The sequence below is a fragment of the Chelonia mydas genome, chromosome 12 (genome assembly GCF_015237465.2).
Source record: "Chelonia mydas isolate rCheMyd1 chromosome 12, rCheMyd1.pri.v2, whole genome shotgun sequence".
Classification (NCBI taxonomy): domain Eukaryota; kingdom Metazoa; phylum Chordata; order Testudines; family Cheloniidae; genus Chelonia; species Chelonia mydas.
In genome coordinates, this window is record NC_051252.2 from 17,399,884 (window position 1) to 17,419,532 (window position 19,649).

At 40.1% G+C, this 19,649-nt stretch overlaps 1 protein-coding gene across 4 annotated transcripts in view; it reads left to right on the forward strand.

Annotated features, from left to right (window-relative positions):
• Positions 1 to 8,667: 8,667 nt before the first annotated feature.
• The window catches only part of SIAH1 (siah E3 ubiquitin protein ligase 1), a 32,658-nt gene continuing 21,676 nt past the window's right edge, over positions 8,668 to 19,649 (forward strand). The window contains exon 1 of one of the 4 annotated variants that reach the window (XM_037877854.2): positions 8,668 to 8,881. The gene's annotated coding sequence lies outside the window, so the exon portion shown is untranslated. The other 3 variants (XM_037877850.2, XM_043526258.1, XM_037877851.2) reach the window with 3 other exon arrangements.

The window sequence follows — 19,649 nt, forward strand, 5'->3', positions numbered from 1 at the left end:
AACAAGGAGGCACACTGCTAATATTAGTATTCATGGAAGTTGTGTGCCCTAAGGAGACTACACACATAAGATTCCAGAACAGATTTGTGCAAGAATTCAGAACTATAACCATCATCTCTACAGATGTAATTTTGAGTGATGTTACCATGTTCCACTCCCAGGGCATCCCTTAAGGGTAGGGATGGGATCTTTCCATGCACCCATATCAGATCTGTGACATCCAGGCATTCCACCACACGAGTCATAAGAGTCTGAGCCCTCCAACTGAGCCCCAGATAGTCCAGTCCTTCTGGGATTATCAACTGACACAAATGAACTGTCTCCCCAGCATGGTAGGACTCTCATTCTTCAGAAGGCTTCTAGTAAGTTGTGGCCCCAACTAGGCTCACAGTTCATATAGAATAGTAGTCTTACAATAGTGGTTCAACACTAGGGCCAGCCAGCCTGCTCACCCACCCACATTTCCATCAGGGGCTAAAATACAGCAGTCACCCAAGAAGCACTTGCTTCAGTCTGCCCTTCTCTACACACTGAGGAGTAAAAATCTCCTCTGGTCAATGCAACTATATTATGTTCTCCCCTTTTAAGCTTTTCCCTCCAAGTCTGACATCTCTTACAGGTGTAGGGAGGCCGGGCTGATTGCATCCACATTAGCTCAGTAACTCCATATTGCCCAGTGTGGGGTTTGTAACCCCATCACACTGACTTTAGAATATTATATTATAAAATCTTCATTGGGTTAAAATAAGGGCTGAGCCTTGCTATAGTGCAAGGAAATACATTTTATTGGCTATTGAGTGCTAATGCTTAAATAAAGAAATGTAATAACAGGAATTTACTAGGGCTGCTTCAGCCACATAATAGCAGACACCCATTTGCTTCCCTCCCTTGCTAAAAAAAAACAAGACAATAGTTGCCTATAGGGCATGCCACACTTAAGCATTTCCACTGAGCTCCATGAACTCACAGTGAGTCAGATACCAGCATAAGGTTGAAAATGAACAGGATTGTTAGAAACCTTACCACATCCAAATTTTTTTCTAATAGTATCAAAGTCACATAAAAAAAACCCATGAGAACAGCCTAATCCTGAAATTTCTACATAGTAAGACAGCTAGAACTCAAGATTCAAGGGCCAAGCGTCAAAGAGGGAATGAACAGGGACTATGAGATGGTTGAGAAAAGTTGTACACTAATTACACATTGCTCCCAAAGAGCTAATCCAATATTGCATCTTGGGCCCTGATTCTGCAAACACATATGTACGTACTTAACTTCACAAACATAAGTAATTCCATTGACTTCAATGGGCCTATGCACATGCGTAACATTTACGCACGTGCATAAGTATTTGCAGGATCGAGGCATTAGAAGTAATTTCTTAGGAAACCCTGAAGAGTGGTTCCTATGAGGTCCTAAAAATCCATATTACAAAATATACTTATATGTTTCTGATAAAAGGAATTATTGCCAAAGTAATCAGCAGTTATTAAAAGATCAGTGTGAACTTAATTTTTTTTAATTGATGAATTAGGAAAAACCAAACAAACCAGTTTTCTGACAGACCACTTTTTCAATAGTGTCTGATTTTTTTTAGTCAGTAAATAATATTTTGTGTGGCTCCCTTTTTGTTGTTTTGAAGGGTGCTTTGGACAGACCCATAGCAACACTAAACATTCTTGTATGTCCCTTTTCTCTTTGTACAATGCCTGTCTTCTGCCTATTCTCTCTCTGTTTCAGCTATGTTGTTGCTGTTACTGGTAAACATCCTCTTGCAGAGCTTGAGGAAGGGCACAAATCATAAACCAAATAGTTAAAATAATTATACACAAAGTACTGTCGAGTGCACAAAGTTAAAAATAAAACAGAAGAGAATTTTAAAATAATCACCAATCTCTTTTATTTATAGTAAATTTAGGGATTACTTATGACAATTGTAAGTACGAAACGTTCACATGACAATGTGATTTTTCAAGTTGTGTCCTTTTAAATGATGATCGAAGACTTGCCACTGCAGATTTCCTCATCCAGCTACACTATAACTAGAAAGCAAATGCTTCCTGTGTGGCTGGTTGCTAGTTAGGCTCTGATCCTGCAAACATTTACACACATGCTTAACTTCATTTACAATTTATCATTTCAATCCCACTGAAGTCAACTGGCACATCAGGATTATCAATCCCAAATAATCCAAAATGATGACTCAGACTGCAGAAATCACAAGATTGGCTTAAAAATCACGAGACATTTAAAATAATAAATGTGTGTGTGTGTGAAGGGGGTATTTGTCTTTGTGCTTTTGAAACTTTACGATTCACATTTTCAAGCTTTTCTCTGTAACCTCTTTTTAAAATTAAAACTGAGATTCTCAAGTAATCATCTATGTCAGAAAAGCACCTTAGAAAAGCATCAAATATGCAAGACTCACGATAAAATCATGAGTTGGCAACACTGCACATGTCTAAGTCTTTGCAGATTTGGGGTCTTAAAGCTTACATTTTTCAGGAAATCTGTAAAAATGTGTAGAAAGTAGGTTTAGTCCAACAGTCCTTATATGGAGATCTTTAGCCTATCCCTAAATTCCTTGCTTGTGATATTTTATATTGTTTGCTCAGAATATCATGCTACTATGTAAAATTAAACTACCACATCTAAGAAGTAACGATCAATGTTTACATGTGAAAAAGTAAGATGGCTCTTTTATTAACACATTTTTCACATTTAAACATATTATGATACTGTCAGCTTCTTTGCTTTCCAAGTTCCTAAATAACACAGATAGAAAATGCACTGAGGAGTGTGAAAGAAACAAAGTAGTCTTACTAGCAATGAGAAACCAGTAACAAATTTACAATATTACTGTACCCCAAAACCCTAAGAACACTCTTGGATGTTTGCACTCACAGTTGCTATTGTCTTTCTTTCCATGATACTGTGAGACGTGAATTGCAAAAACCATATGTGGTTTAACCAATGGGTAATTTTCTAACAATATTTGCTATTTATGGGGAGGATGATCATTGGCTAAATCAAAACAAAAATAAAATGAAACAGATTGGGGCTTGTATTTATGGTAAATAATGTATCACTTTGCAGAAATAGCTTAAATATTCCATAAAGTCTAGTATTTTTTCTTGCAAAATGTTTAAAAACAACATATTCAGAATTACAGTAGATGTAATTAAGGCCAAGTAATTTAGTGTTATCACCCTCTTATTGCCTGTTTTGCATTGCATTCTTTGTCCATATTTTATAGAGTTGCTTTGTTCAACTCTATAAAATATGCTTCCAAAGTTCAATATTTAAATTGTTTTATTCCATAGAAAAGATACTACAGCACCTCCAATGTACCCATCATGCCACTGACAGAATGGCTCTTTCTTCAATTGATGTATTGTATTACCTTCCACAATTCCACTTACTCATATCCTTCTCAAAGAAAGCATACATAAATTGTGTGTCATTCTGAACTTGATCTTTGAGGTGCTGAGTATTCTGGTCCCAATATAGCAAAGCACTTAGGATGGGATTTTCAGAAGTGCCTAAGGGAGTTAGGCACTCAATTCCTTTAGAGTCTTTTGAAAATCACACTCTTAAGCAAGTAATTAACTGTAAGTATGTGAGCAGTCCCATTAGCTTCAATGGTACTACTCATAAATTTAAAATTGAGCATGTGCCCACGTGCTTTGCTTGGTTGGGACTAGAGTGCGCAGAATCTGGCAGTATCAAACCTTGTATGAATGTTGAGAAAGGATGCTGGACTTCTGCCCTACCAGCTGGATTCAGCTACAAAATCTGAGCATCGATCTCTCCACCCACTGGCTACCATACTTCTCAGCCTCAAACAGTGAGAAATCTCAAGGCAGACCTGCCAAGTTTTATTCACTGTTGAGAAAAGATTAATTCATTTGTGCTTAATTTATGCCAGTTTTGAAAGTATTTGACTCTTGTAATGAAGGTCTTACAGTGTGTTTCATTGAGACTTTCAAAATATCACTCCTCATTTTTTAAAATCACATGCATTTAAATTTTTACAGTGTGAATGAGCCTTGTCGAGTGTTTTAGCAATAACTAAATAAAAATTAATTGGAATGTTTTTGTTTTTTTAGCTAATTAAATACAAAATAATAATATCTGTAAGGAAGGGAATGTTGTCTAAAGATTAGAGAAAAAATGAGGGTCTGTTCTCAGCATGACATTCTGCGTGACCTTAGATAAATTAATTTGCTTCTCTGTGCCTTACTTTCCATTTGTAAAATGGAAACAATAAAATGTATCTAGTCTTAGGTTTACTCAACTGATTAATTATCATAAGGTGTTTTAAGGTGTTTGGAGATACTTAAACTAAAAGAACTATAAATACAAAACATCCTATTTTTGGACAAGACTAAAAAACTATGATCTGTGAAACTAGGTATAAGGTGTGTAATTTTCTTCATAACACAATAACTTTAACTCTGACCCAAAATAAATATTATTTTTATCAGTAAACATAATCTCTAAATATAAAAACAGAAACCCTTATGAAAATTATATTTACCCACGAATGATACATATATAGATCACCTTAAACTGCAAGTCCACATACATATATAATATTAACAAAAATGGATTGTTCTATACACTTTTCCTACTAAACAATATATATAAAATTACTCTCATGAAACAGCAATTACTAAAAAAATTACTAAAAATTCTTACTCACAGTCACAAAACATATTAACTGATATTCCCTTAAAAGTAAATATTTAGATAACATAATGCAAAAAAATAAAAGTAGTATAAAAAAATCTACAATCCATAGGTCAGGGATAATGTTGCTGTGAAACAACGATGATTTTTCCTTCTTTCTTTAAAGGGGATCCTAATCAGCATTATAACAAGAGTGTGATGTCAAACCTAGGCCCTGATCTTGCAAACATTATGCATATGCTTAAGCAATAAGTGTTTGCAGGATCAGGAGCTTAACTATGGAAATGCTACCTCCTCCCAATAATAAGCCACATAGACCTCTGGAGCTGGGACTAGAATTCTGGTCCTTGATCTCCAGAAATACCAGCTTCTACCATTGGAACTAAAGGAAGATCTCTTTTAGTTATCACCTATAGAAGGCTCCTTACAATCTTTCTAAACTTCAGCCAGCCAATAGAGCACAATGTGTTTATACATACAGTGACTGACTCTACTCCATGTCGAAATCAATGAAAAAAAAATCCCCAAAATCTTCGGACATCATGTTGATGCACAACTTGGCCCACAACTATCCACAACAAAAATAATAATTTTGCTTTATCGCAACCTATTTTCTTCAAGTATAGCTGATGTACATTTTCAAGGAGATTTAACTATATAGAAAACTTGGTTGGACAATAACAAGTCATTTTTTGAGCTAGAGACAAAAAATGGTTCAGACAAAAGTCATATTTTCAGATCAGAGTAACTCAAAAAGTCTCATGAATTTCCTACAAACATTGCAGAAATACTCTCACCGTAGTTTTTAGATTAAATATGGTAATATTTAGGCCAGAAGAATTTTCCATGCCAAAGTTATGAGGGTACTAAAATAGGCCTTATAATGGAAGCTGTTGCAACCTTAACTATGGATGGGTATCCAGTGTACCACACTGTTTACATGGAGATATTTCATGACCACCATATAAATACAAGATTTGGAGAGAGAATGGTGTGTGGAAAGCATTCATACTTCAGAGAAGTTTATTTTTCTATTATACATCTTTAAGTAGCCTTGTTTACACAAGGCAGGACTCAAAAATTGTGATATTGAAACTGATTGCAAAATCCTGCATCACTAAAAGCTACCTTCAACTTAATCCCAAATGTGAATGTATACGGCTGAGGTTTAGCAGATCTGACATAATAGCCGCATACAAAAATAAGTGCTTTCTGGCCACTGAAAGGAACAAGTAGGCTATTGAAAACCATCTGGCTAACAAATTAAAATAGACAACAGAAAACTGTCCAGTCATTAAGTGGTAAGTCAAGAAACATCATTACAAATATACATATACAAACTGTATTAAAATAAAAAATATACATGGTTCTCCTCTTCCAAACTTCTGAAAGACTTCAGCCAACATGGAGAATTGGGTCCTGATCCGCTAAGGGTCTTAAACACATGTGACTTTAAGCATGTGAATAGTTACACTGACTTCATTAGGTTTACTCAGATGGTGAAAATTGTTATGCATGTGCTTAAGTGCTTTGCTGGACTGGAGCCTAAAGTGGATTATGTAAACTTGTAGTCACTAATGAGAAAGCTGGCATAAGATGAGAAACTGGCATTTTTTCCATAATCATGTGGGCCCTGATCCTGCCAGTGCTCATGCACATTTTTGACTTTGCTCATGTGAGTAGTTGTTTGAAGTCAAGAGAATTCTTATGTGAATTAAATTAAGCTTGTGCATACATGCAAAATTAGGCCCATAGAAAGGTACTGTTGAAGGGCCTGCTCCAGATGAAATCAGTAGGAATTTTACCATTGACTTAAATTAGAGAAAGACTAGACACTAAGACCCCTGTCCTGCAAGCATTTAAATACAAGCATAACTTTAGACATATGATTAGTTCCATTGAGCCAAAAGGGACTACTCAGATGTGTAAAGTTACTCACACACTTGTTTGCAGGATTGGGGCCTAAGGCAGCAAAATGGAGAAGAAAGGTGTGACTATGTTTAGATGCAGGTGGAGGTAATGCTAATACATGTACTATAAATTGTTTGGCTTGAGCTACTTTTTCTCTTCCTTTTTTTCTATTTTGTCATCAAGTTAAAAATCACATTTCTGTCTGAAAATGTATCTACTATTGTTACAAGTAACACCAAAGATTACTATAAATGAAAAAGCAGGAGAAAAAAATAATTCATGTATTAGACAGCACTCTGTTTAAAGACCATTTCACTGTTTCAGTGAATGAGACAAGGGTCCTATGGAAAAATAGTACGTGATCATGTAATTACAGACTGTATCATGTTGCATATGCACAGAGGTGGCTGCATTAAGGTTGCATGGGCAATTTTAATTCTTGCATGTCCTAACTTTCAAGTGCTTGACTTTACAACCAAAATAATGTTCTTTTAACATAAATCGTTGGATGTAGTTCTATAAGAGTTGAAGATTTTTTTTTAAAGGAGTCACACATTCAGTAATGGACAGATATTTCTTAAGTAGGGCCCTTTGTATTCCACAATGCCATGGATGCACTATCCCCATGACAACTTCCGTATGCAGTTATATGCAATTATAAAATTTTTTTTTTGCATATTTAAAACTAAAATGTGCGAACACCATAAAATTGGTTTAGATTATATGCGACTCTTTACTTACAGTTACATTTGTGTAGTTAAATTGGTTTAGAAACTGATGTAGTTAAGTCAGTGCAACTCTTGGTGTTATACTCTTAAATCATTTTGAGCGTGGCTTATATTGGTTTAACTTAAGTCCATACAAGTGGATTGCACTGATTTAACTATATCGATTTCAAAACTGATTTAAATAAAACAGTACAACCTTTTTTGTGCATAAGATAAGGCATTAATGTAGGGCCTATGTCCTTTCCCTTTGTAAAGTCCTTAATTCTGTGGTCCCAGATTCATGCAGACCCCCACGTAAAGATTTGCTTGTGCAGATCTATTGCAGGATGAAGACCCTTGGCACAGGGATCTCTCAATGGATTTTTGACATCACACTTCGGAGTGCTATCATATAATTAGCAATTTAGAGCAACTAATATGTTTACAGCTCATGAATGTTATGATAAATTTTTGCCTTAATAGAATTGAAAACCAAGGGTAAGCGTATCCAGTAAATGAAGGTGTAATTATAATGTGGGTAGGCATATCTGTTCTAGCTTTAATCTAGCTAGTACAGGTAATAATAGAAGTGAAGATGCGGTGGGACAAGCTTCAGCTCAGGCTAGCTGCAGCAGTACAAGCCTGCCAGGGATATGTTCAGGGTATGTATGTAGCCTGCATGACAATCACAGTTTCATTTGCTGTGTAGACGTACCTGATCACAGAAAACAAGTAAATAATTAAAGTGAGACAATAAAAGGTGCAGAACAAGTGCAGAGTCTGCAAGGGGGGCAGGGCTAGTGACCTGAAGTCATGCGGGACTCTCTGTGCACACCAGCACAGACGGCTCAGCACTTTTTGAGGCAAACTAATAATGGGTCACCTGGATGTGACAAGAACCCAACGACTGGGGACACAGAACAGCCATTGTGTCAAGACACCGAGGGGCAGAAAGTACTTTTCAGCCCCGCGTGGGATCTGACATGCTCCTGAGAGAGCTGGGCAGATGCAGAAGAGGTGACAAGGCTCCACGGCCTAACAGGGGATAAAAACCAACACAGGTGGGGCAGGAGGGACCCCCTGGGAACTGGAGGGACCTGCTGTGGTCCCAGGTGCGCACTCGGCAGAGCTCTGGGTGACCCCTGTTTTGGGGGGACGGGGGCTGTTGGGGACACGAGGTTCGGCGTGCTGGGGGCGCTGCCTGAGGTCCTGGCGGGCCCGAGTATTGGGGCGCCGCTGCAGTGACAAGGTGCCCGTGGCTGACGGGCCCGCTGGGATCGCCGGCCCGCGATGAGGTCACCCGCGGGCTCCCGAGGCCTATGAGAAGCCGGCGGGCTGCGTGCGCGTGCGCGGAGGCCGCTACCGGGGTGCGCGCCTCCGCCGCCCGCGTCGGGAACTGGGAGCGCGCGTCGCTGGCGGACTGTGCATCGCGGCAGGCCGGCGCGCTCCCGTGCGTGGCGGTGTCTCCTCGGCCGGCGGGCGGGAGGGAAGGAGCGAGCGGTTGGTTTGTCGGGCCGGGCCCCAGCCGTGTCGGCGAGAGCCTCGTAGCGAGTCGCCCCGCAGCCGGGACGGTAAGGGGGAGCCAGGCCGCTTGCAGCGTGGTCCCGCCCAGCGCCCACAGGTGAGCGGGGAGGGAGACCGGGCGGCCCCTGAGGGGCAGGGATCTCTCGCGGCGGCGGCCTTCACCCCCCGTCAGTCCCCGCCCGGGCGGCCCCCGCGGAGGGCTGGTGGGCGCCGCGCCTGGGGGAGGCCCCGTCCGAGCCCCAGGGGCGGGAGAGTCGCTGCGGCTGCAGAGAAGACTCGGGACAAGGCCCCGCCGCGGCCTAAGCGCAGCCTCGGCGCCCGGCTTCCTCTTCCCGGGAGTAGCCAGCCCGCCGGGCCCCGGGCTCCAGCTGCGAGGGGCCAGGGGAGCCGCGGGCGCGGCGCTGAAGGGCGGGCGGGGGTCCCCCTTGCAGCGCCAGGCCCGAGTCTCCGTGGCTGGGGTCAGCGAGCCTGTGCCGAGGTCGGCTCTCGGGTCCGGGGGTCTGTGTGTCTGGGGAAGGCGAGCTCGCCTCTGTCACCAGTCCGAGGCAGCCTGGAGCTCGCCTGCTGGCTGCGGACGGAGGGGTTTGTTTTGAGGCCATGCGTGGGCCCTGGGGGCACGGTGGAGGCGCCGCTCCGCCTCCGGGGCTGCCCCTTTGTGAGCCCGGCCTCGTTGACTCGTGCTTTGTGTCTGTGCTGCGGGACTGGAGCCGAGTTCGGAGCTCGCAGCCGGCATGGCGAAGGTCGGCGGGGCCGCGGCGGGGCCACGGCGTGTCTGGGAGCCAGAGGGCTTGGGTGTGGGGGGAGAGCTGCTAAGCCCTGTCTCAGGGGGTCTCAGTGAAACCAAAGGCTGGGGAGCCTCTGCCCCCTCCGATCACCCACTCCCCCATGGATCCCGATCACATGAGCTTCTGTGGAAGACAGGATCCTGGACTAGCCGAGCCAATGATCTGATCCCATATGGCAGTTCCCGTGAGACCAAACGTCTCCATTCTCTTACCTCCCCTGGGAGGAAGACAGAGGAGTTTTGCTCATCTTTTCCATCACTCTGCCCTTCCTTCCTATGGTCCTAGCAACCCCAACCCAGAGCGCCTCTGCTTTACTCTTCCATTTCTCCCCACTCCTCTACAGTTTAAATTAGCACTATCTGGTTTGCAGTGGTCTATTATTACTGTTCGTAGTAATGGACAAAATATAATAACCACTCATCAAACACAGAGGAAGAGAGTCCCCTCTTAGAGCAGTGTACAGATTAAAAATACAAAATCAAAAGGTGGGAGAAACAGTTCCTTTGCATAATAGGCAAACATCTTATGAATTACTTTGTCGTTTATTTAAAGATAAATATGCTAAACTACTCTTCCCACACCCTCCTTCCACAATCCAGTCCTCTCTACCATATTCCCAGTTTGTGTACTTATCTCTTTCCTCCCATGAGCAGTTTACTCATAAGCTAAACAGTGAAGTAGACTTAACTAGTTCCTTCTCTTTATCTCAGAAGTGGGGGCTCAGGAAGGTTTTAAATGAGGGTCATGGCTTTGTGGACTAGCAGCTCATGAAAGACATTCTGTACATTGGGTTCAACATGGAAGAAAGTATGGGAAGGGTCATGGGATAAGCAGACAAATAGAGCAATGATGCTGGCTCTATTGCTGGAGACCAAAGGCTTGGTGGAGCCTCTTCTCACCCCTAAATCTTTTAAACTGGGTCTAATGAGCTGAAGGTTTGAGGAATTTGACTTACAGTCCTCTTAATGAAGCACTTGTCCAAAGAAATAGCGAAGGAGTACCTTCTAAGATCTATAAATTACTATACAGTCATTTGGGAGTAATATGGATCTTTATGAGGAAGTGATTTAGTTAATTATAAAACAAATTTAGAGAATACATTTAATAGATAAGTCAAAGTAATTTTAGTTTTGCAACCTATTTTATGCTGATCTCTTGATGTGGAAACTGAACTAATTGTATAAATAAGATAATTGAATTAATCTGGATGTAAACTAATGTTCTTATCCATCACTAAAAGGGACTGCATCAGATCTCTTTAACTTGAGCTAGTGGACAGTAGCAATCAATCTTAAAATTTAGAGCAACACTATCATGTAGTTCAGGCCCAAATTTAGGGATTTATTGGCCACACTATGTATTATAGTGGTTTTCTTTTTGGAATTTTGCTAAAAAAATGAGGACCAGAAAGAGAGATTCGGATAAGTGAGAAGGTGGCTACAAACAAAAGTGAAAATTAGTCAGTTCTGATTGTCAAATCTAAATGAAAACATAACCTGATGTAAGTTAAACTTCTGTCTTTTAGTTCTACTAAGTTAAGGTTCCTTAGTAACAAAGGTAAAGACATGTCAATGTCTTGTACAGTGACCCCTTTCAAGCAGTTTTCTTTGATTCTCACATTGTAAACTTCTGAGGTATACATGCAACTTTTATCTTTAAAGAAATGTTGTTGTTCACTTGTATATTTCTGTGAGGGTCTTATCTGGGTGCAGCCAAATGATCTCCCCAGCATATACTATATTACAACACAATCAGTAGAATACATGCCACACAAACAACACTGGGTAGTCATATTTTCAGGTAATAGCACAGGTTTACCTGATCTGTCATTTCATTAGCACACACTTCTCAGTGGCAGAAGAGCTTTTAATTCAGTGATTTGGGGCATTTCATATCTTATTGAAATTTACCTAGTAATATACTGTCAACATTTTAGAAGTGTTAGTGTAAAACAAACAGCTTGACTGCCAAAATAGCACTGATACATAATTTGCTCTTTTATAGTGCCTTATCTGTAGTAACTCCTGAATTCTAATCCAGACTGTGCACTGATTTTCTGTATGGCTTTGGGCAAGTCATTTCAACTTCGTGCCTCATTACCATTATCTGTAAAATGGGGATTCTTAACTATCTCACTATGATGTTGTGGGGACTGGTTAATATTACTAAAGTGCTTTTATCATATAAAGAGCTAGATAAGTACAATTAACCCTGGATACATGCACTTTGTTTTCTTGTGAGTGGTAGTGTAGGTAGGGGAGAGGGTGTAGGTCTGTGGTGGTATCACAGTGCTGAGAATTGAATATTGAATTTCAAGTTACTTCATTTCCCCAGTAAAAAATCGTTTAGTGTCAAAACTGCAGAATCTAGCTCACTTTGTTTTTCTATATCTGGAATTGTATCAAACATTTACAATACTACATGTCTCCATGTAGTAAAACTGGTGCAAAATATGTGTAGGCAAGTACATTTTAAAACAATAGCTGACCATTTCCTCCTTTTGTCTGTCTGCCCTGAGGTCAGAATTCTGTATATTTTTCTGTATTAGTTGATGGCCATGTGAACACACAGCAAAGCAAGCAGATTGCAGCACCTTGCATTACTTAAGCTATTGGTGATGTCATCTGCTCTTGAAAGACAACAGAACTTTGAACTTCGGTCTTTGGTGTTGGCAAGTACTGTATAAAGCCTTTCAATTCACGTTTAAAGGTCTGCTCTGGCATTTGTGCATTATACTCAATGAATTTTACGATTATACAAGGGATCCTAAATCAGACCCTAATACTGCAGTATGTGACTGCAACAGATTTTCAAATTAGTCAGTTTAAGTGTTGGGTTTTGAACACTGTGTACTCTAAACTGTGGATATTCTCAAAGGGAAGAATGTTTGAGTGGCATTTACATACTGTTTATGATAGGTTTCAGAGTAGCAGCTGTTTTAGTCTGTATCCACAAAAAGAACAGGAGTACTTGTGGCACTTTAGAGACTAACAGATTTATTTGTGCATAAGCTTTCGTGGGCTACAGCCCACTTCATCAGATGCATAGAATGGAACACATATTAAGAAGATATATACACACACACACATATAGAGAAGGTGGAAGTTGCCATATAAACTGTAAGAGGCTAATTAATTAAGATGAGCTATTATCAGCTGGAGAAAAAAACTTTTGTAGTGATAATCAAGATGGCCCATTTAGACAGTTGACAAGAAGATGTGAGGATACTTAACATAGGGAAATGGATTCAATATGTGTAATGACCCAGCCACTCCCAATCTCTATTCAAACCCAAGGGAATGGTATCTAGTTTGCATATTAATTTAAGCTCCGCAATTTATAAATGGGCCATCTTGATTATCACTATAAAAGTTTTTTTTCTCCTGCTGATAATAGCTCATCTTAATTAATTAGCCTCTTACAGTTTGTATGGCAACTTCCACCTTCTCTGAATGTGTGTGTATGTATTTATGTATATATATATCTTCATACTGTATGTTCCATTCTATGCATGTGATGAAGTGGGCTGTAACCCACGAAAGCTTATACTCTAATAAATTTGTTAGTCTCCAAGGTGCCACAAGTACTCCTGTTCTTTTTACTGTTTATGATGTATTTTCAAACAGCTGCATTCAGAAGAGGGCCTTCAGATTTATGATGGAAATGTCCATGTTAAGTGTGGTTAATGTACAGGCTCTCTAGAGTGTTAAATGATTTTTATTTACCAGGATGATTTTTAAAACTTGATATTGAATTGTAAAGGGAAAAAAAATTACTTTAACGTAATTTCCTGTGGATGGTGCCTCGCTTGATAATGTAGGTATGTTAAAATGCTTATCTTTATTGTTCCTGTTTACTATAAATCACAATCTTTGCTTCTGTATTTAGAGGAAGTTCTCTATTAGCTTTACTATGGTAAGCTCCTTTTTTATAAATCTCATTAAAATTTGCTGTAGGGTGAAACTTGATATACGGTCTTGGTTTGAAAGGGAATTTTAAAATTTATCAGCATTTCTGTGCTTTGTCTGTTTTTATCGCTCAAATAGCATAACTTGTAAAGTGCAATGCTTAATCATTATTCTCTATTAATAGATTAATGTTTTGAAAAGGTAGAATAGTGAAGTTTGTAATCTTTTACAAGTTATTGCCCACTGAGACACTGGGGGTGCAAGGTCCTGGAGGCTATGGTCATTCAATCAGTGCAATGAACCTCAAATTAAACGTCTGCTTAGGCCTTGAGATGGTAGATTGTCATGGCTTCATTGTTCCTTTCCTATTTAGTAAAACATTCTGATTTATATTTTCCCCAAGTGGTTGCAGTTCTGCAATCTTTTGAGAAACATGACATTAGGAAAGTTTACAAAAATGAAGATTTTTAAAAAGTGCTAATAAGAATAATCAGGAACAAACTAACACATGCAGATGTATTGTGGCAATGTTTTTCCATAGGTACACTTGAAATTTGATGTATAACTTGTTACTAAGGCCTTGGTCTTTCCATGAGTTCTGTGTGAGTAGAGGAGCCCCATTAACTTCAGTGTAACAGCCGTGTTAGTCTGTATTCGCAAAAAGAAAAGGAGTACTTGTGGCACCTTAGAGACTAACCAATTTATTTGAGCATAAGTTTTCGTGAGCTACATCCGATGAAGTGAGCTGTAGCTCACGAAAGCTTATGCTCAAATAAATTGGTTAGTCTCTAAGGTGCCACAAGTACTCCTTTTCTATTAACTTCAGTGGAGTTCTGCACAGGGATACACCTGCATAGAATTCAATTTAAGATTGGGGGCAGATTCCTTGTCTAAACACAAGTTGCACTAGTTTAAATCCATTTAAAAGTCACTTTCAGTTAAGCAAGTGCAACTTTGGTGCATAGACAGGGCCCTAATATTTTCTTTTTACCCTCATCCTTAAAGTATGATTCTTTTCTGATAAGTAGCTGTAAAAATGGCATCTTATTCAATAGTTTTGCTCTTTTTATCTATTCAGAGACACATCTGCTTATTTTTAGTTACCAAAATATGATTTTAAAACTTTTTATTCCTTATAGCACTACAGACCCAACATAGGTGAGAGCTGGATTCTGTTCCTTCTTGTGCATCAACATAATTGTTTATAACAGTGTTTTTCAACCTTTTTTTATTTGCAGACCCCTAAACACTTCAAATGGAGGTGCAGACCCCTTTGGAAATTTTAGACAATCTGTGGACCTCCAAAGGTCTGCAGACCACAGGTCGAAAACCAGTGTTCTGTGGTAATGGCAACCTTTTGTGGACCCCTTAGACATACTCTGTGGACCTCACGTTTAAAACCATAGGTTTATAGCATTCTAATCACTTATATCTGTGCAACATTGATGGCAATGGGGTTACACAAAATGAATATTGGTTACACAGGTGTGACTGAGGGGATAGTTTGGCTTGCAGAACAGGTTGAGTTCGTAGGGCTGACAGAAGAAACATTGTTTTACTTGTAAAGTGAGCATGTTTGGTACATGACTGATGCCATTTTCAGTCACTTTTGAGTGCAAAACTTCCAAGTAAATTGTAATGTCCTCGTAATTACAAAAAAACCCCCAACATCAAACCCCCCTCCCGCACCCCCAACTGTTAAAACATCCTTTTAGGTTGCAAAGTCAAGGACTCAGAAGTTAGAAAATGCAGAATTTATGATGCTAGTACAACCTTAATTCTGTCAGTTTTCCTGAGCAATGGAAGAGAGAAGTGAAATGGTGATTTTTAGCAGTTTATAATTTGGCTAAATCTGAACAAAATATCCTGGGACAAAGCCTTTGTGTTAGAGAAGAGTATTTTCTTTCTCCTCGCTGAATTTGAAAGGCCAGCCTCATACAATGGAACCTGTTCTTAGAACTTCACAAAAAAGGTCACAAGAATCTTTGAAAAGTGTTAGCCTTCATATAGAGGTTGCTACCAGCACTCCCTAAAATAAAGATCGTAAATTTCCAGACCTGTAGTCTGAAGTTTTTTATCGTCAGGGCAGACAGTTGATGAGGGAGGGTATTGTAAACTTCTTCCAGTTTTCCTCATCCATGGCTTAGAGAGACCATTATTAGGCCTGACTATAGTTCAGCGCTCATGTCCATTTGGATGTTAAGGAGTACTTGTGGCACCTTAGAGACTAACAAATTTATTTGAGCATAAGCTTTCGTGAGCTGTAGCTCACAAAAGCTTATGCTCAAATAAATTTGTTAGTCTCTAAGGTGCCACAAGTACTCCTTTCCTTTTTGTGAATACAGACTAACACGGCTGCTACTCTGAAACCTGTCATTTGGATGTTAGTTTCTCTTCTGGGCAAGTGGAATGCTTGTCAGCAACAATTATATTGTGGAAATGGTTTACTTTAACAATAGGACTGAGACTGCCAACTCACTTTGCATAGGCCATCAGACAGCAGTGACTTTTGGTTACTACCAAACTGGGCTAGATTTGAATACATGATCTAAAATGGTTAGTGTTTCAGTGTTCTCATTACCAATATCCTGAGCCTTCAGTTCCTCGTAACTCTGTTTCTATCTTGTGTACTTACTGTAGTACTGAGCATTCCGTATCACTAATATATTTGAACATCCCTGTGAGGCAGGCAGTACTATTATCTCCAATTTTCAGATGGAGAGCTGAGGCATGCTTACTTGGCCAAGGTCACACAGAAAATTTGTGGGCGAGTAGGGACCTGAACCCAGGTTTCCCAAGTCCCAGGCTAGCACCCTAAAGACTGGACCATCCTTGCCAATGCCACTGGTCTTACAATTTTTTTAGGTTTCAAAGAATCCTGAAACTTTGTATAATGTGGTTGTCTAAGAAGCCAACAGTCCAGACTGTTTTTGCTTGTTGTACCTCAGGGTGATATTCTTGGCTAAAGAGCACGAAAGCAGTCCTTCTTATTTATGAGGTAAAGCCCCATTTATTTTAACGAATATAGTTCATAAAAAGCATGCTCTACAGGCCAGTAGGAACTAGAAGCGCTGCAAAAACAGCACATTTAGTACTAGTGAGCAGAAAATCAGGGAGAGTTACTTGTAAGTAATCTCTTCTGAGTTAAAGAACAGCACTGATGTATATGTAGAAAGTGTTAAGAAATTAAATGCTTAGGAATTTAAGATGATCAGGGATGTAGGAATACCAATAAACTCTTATGGCAAGAGCATATATTATAATGAATTGAGACCACTTCAGTGCTCTTTTGTTTTACCTGTAGCATATCAGCATGATGTAAATAGTCTAGTATTTAATTTAATGGAGAATAAACAAACACTCCACATCAAATTCCAAAACTTTTCATCTATTTAAAATACATATTTTAAAATGTTCCAGCAGCTTCAAAATGACCATTTTAAATGTGGGCTTGCATCTTGTTCTTACGTCACTCTGTGATTCATCACTCTGTCCTTCAGGGACATGTTACAATTAAAATAAGGAACACACAGGTTTTTGCAAAGGAACTATTTATACACACTTGTTCGTTCTTTTTGAAAGCAGAAGAGTTACAGATCTATAGAAAAAATAACAAACACTTGGCTCCATCAGTTTCCTTACCAGTCCTGAGAGTCTTTTGGTCAGAGGTCTGTCTTCATTCAGGCTAGGTGGAGAGTTCCTTGAGCCACGTTAGCCTTTGTCAGTATGGTCCTCCAGGTTTTTAGGAGTGGACCACTGTAGTCCTAAGTTGATAATTGTGGCCGCCTGGTAGCAATACTTGTGTTTTTGGACTGCTGCTTTTCTATTATGAAGCACTCCCATATAAAGGGGGAATAAAAAGTAAGATCTGTGTCATAACCTGGCCTAGTTCCATTCCCTCTAAACAAATACCAGCCTGTTGTGAGGGATCCAACTGCTGAGTCCCGTGTGCTGCTAAGCTCCCTGGAACTGGGTAGTGACTTATGACTATTCTTAGTTCCGGGATACTCAGGTACATGTTGCGGGTCTGATAACCTGTCTTGGCAGTGGAGACTCTGCAGTCTAGTTGCCTAGATCCTGGAACCAGTGCTTCAGCCCTCATGTGTTTATGCATACTCTCACCAGAGCTCCACCCTTGTGGTTTAACCCTTAATAGATCTTTGACAGATAAAATAAGGAACATAGGCTTTGTACCAGAACTTAAACATACACACACTCTTCACTTTTTGGCTACGTCTACACTTCACACCTGTGGCATGTAGTTACACATCACAGCAAAAAGAATACTGTGTCCACACTGCTGTGTTTAGCTCCATGTATCAGTGAGAGAGACTGCAGAAGGTAGTCAGTTGGGAAAGGCTTCAGCAGCTCCTCACTGCTGGAACATTTCATTGCAGCGAGAAAAGGCTCTGAGGCGGGGAGGCCTTTCCCAAGTGCCTCCCCGTTTCCTGAGCCTTTCTTCCACTGTCTGAGTCATTCCCTGTGGTGTGGACGCAGTGTAGCTGGGGTAGCATGCTTTAGGCGAGTCAAGAATCACGTCACCCTTCAGATGGGTCTTCGCTCATCTAACCCTTGCCTCACAACTCGGCACTGCTCTTTATAACCATGCTGGGAGGGCTACCTGGGTATACACTGCCCCCGAAAGAAGTGTGCAATGTATATGCACCCTTTGATAGCACACAAGGTAGATAGATCTATGCATAAAAGGGGAACTCTCGAGGAGTTGGGTGGAGCTCTGTGTTTGGCACTGAGTCAACCACTGCTGGAACACTGTGTCCAATTCTGTATTCAAGAAGAATATAGCTTGTAGAAGGTTCAGAGAAGAGTCACAAAAATGACTGAAGTATTGGAATACATGCTTACAGTGATAGACCCAAGGAGCTCAATCTATTTTGTTTAACAAAGAGAAGGTTAAGGGGTGACCTTGATTACAGTCTATATGTACCTTCATGAGGAACAAATATTTGATAATAGGCTTTTCAGTCTAGCAGATAAACATATAAGATGATCCAGTGGCTGGATATTGAAGCTAAACAAATTCAGAGTGGCAATGAGGTGTACATTTTAAACAGTGAGGGTAATTAATCATTGGAACACTTTTATTAAGGATTGTACTAAGTTCTCCATTATTGGCAATGTTTAAATCAAGATTGGATATCTTTCTAAAAGATATGCATTAGTTCAACTAGGAATTAATTCAGGAAACTCCAATGGCAGGAGGTAAAACTAGATTATCACATATCTATATGCTGTTCCCTCCCTCAAAGTCCTCCTCACTTCTGAGAGCCTTTGGGGTTTTGGTCAGTCCAGGTCCCTCTGGCCATTTTACTCCTACCCAGTCTTCTGGTTCTGGCAATGGTCCCCTCCTCCCTTTCTTCCCCCACTTGGGCTTGACTACGTATTAAAGTTATTCCAGAATAAAGTAGGGTTATTCTGGAATAAGTCACCATATGGATGTTCTTCTTCTGGACTAAGAATGCCTTCTTCTAATTTACCTAAGAGAAACCAGGAAAAGACACTCTTAGGGCTTGTCTACAAGGTGCCGCATTGCAGACTGCAGGGCTGTCGTAACAATAGATGCAAAACCTGCAGTCACTTCGCTACTACGATGATGCATACCCCCCACAACACAGCTTTCAAGATCGATGGATCCTGCACATGCCTGTAACAACACATGATGTACCTCGACCAGTGAATCAAATGCCCTAGCACCGACTGTGTGTGTGAAACTAGTCAGTCAATCCCTATGCTCTTCAATGAACTCTCACAGAAAAATTATAAAAAAACAAAAATACCCTATTAGCAGTGGGTGAACACTTTTCACAAAATGATCACTCCGTATTTGACCTCTCATCCTCAAAGGTAACCTGCACAACACCTTCAAAAGACAAGCCTGGGAACTTAAATTTATAATTCTGCTAGACACCAAAAATCGTGGATTCAGTAGAGACATTGGTTTTGTCTCATTAGAGCAGTCTGTAACCCGCTAACTCTCCTTTGTCCTATGACTCATAGAGGTGTTAACTGCCTACTTCATTTTGAATGATTTCTTGCAATATGTTTACTCCTTATTTTAATAATCTGTTCCACCTTGAATTTAGCTGTGACACTCTGATTACCTT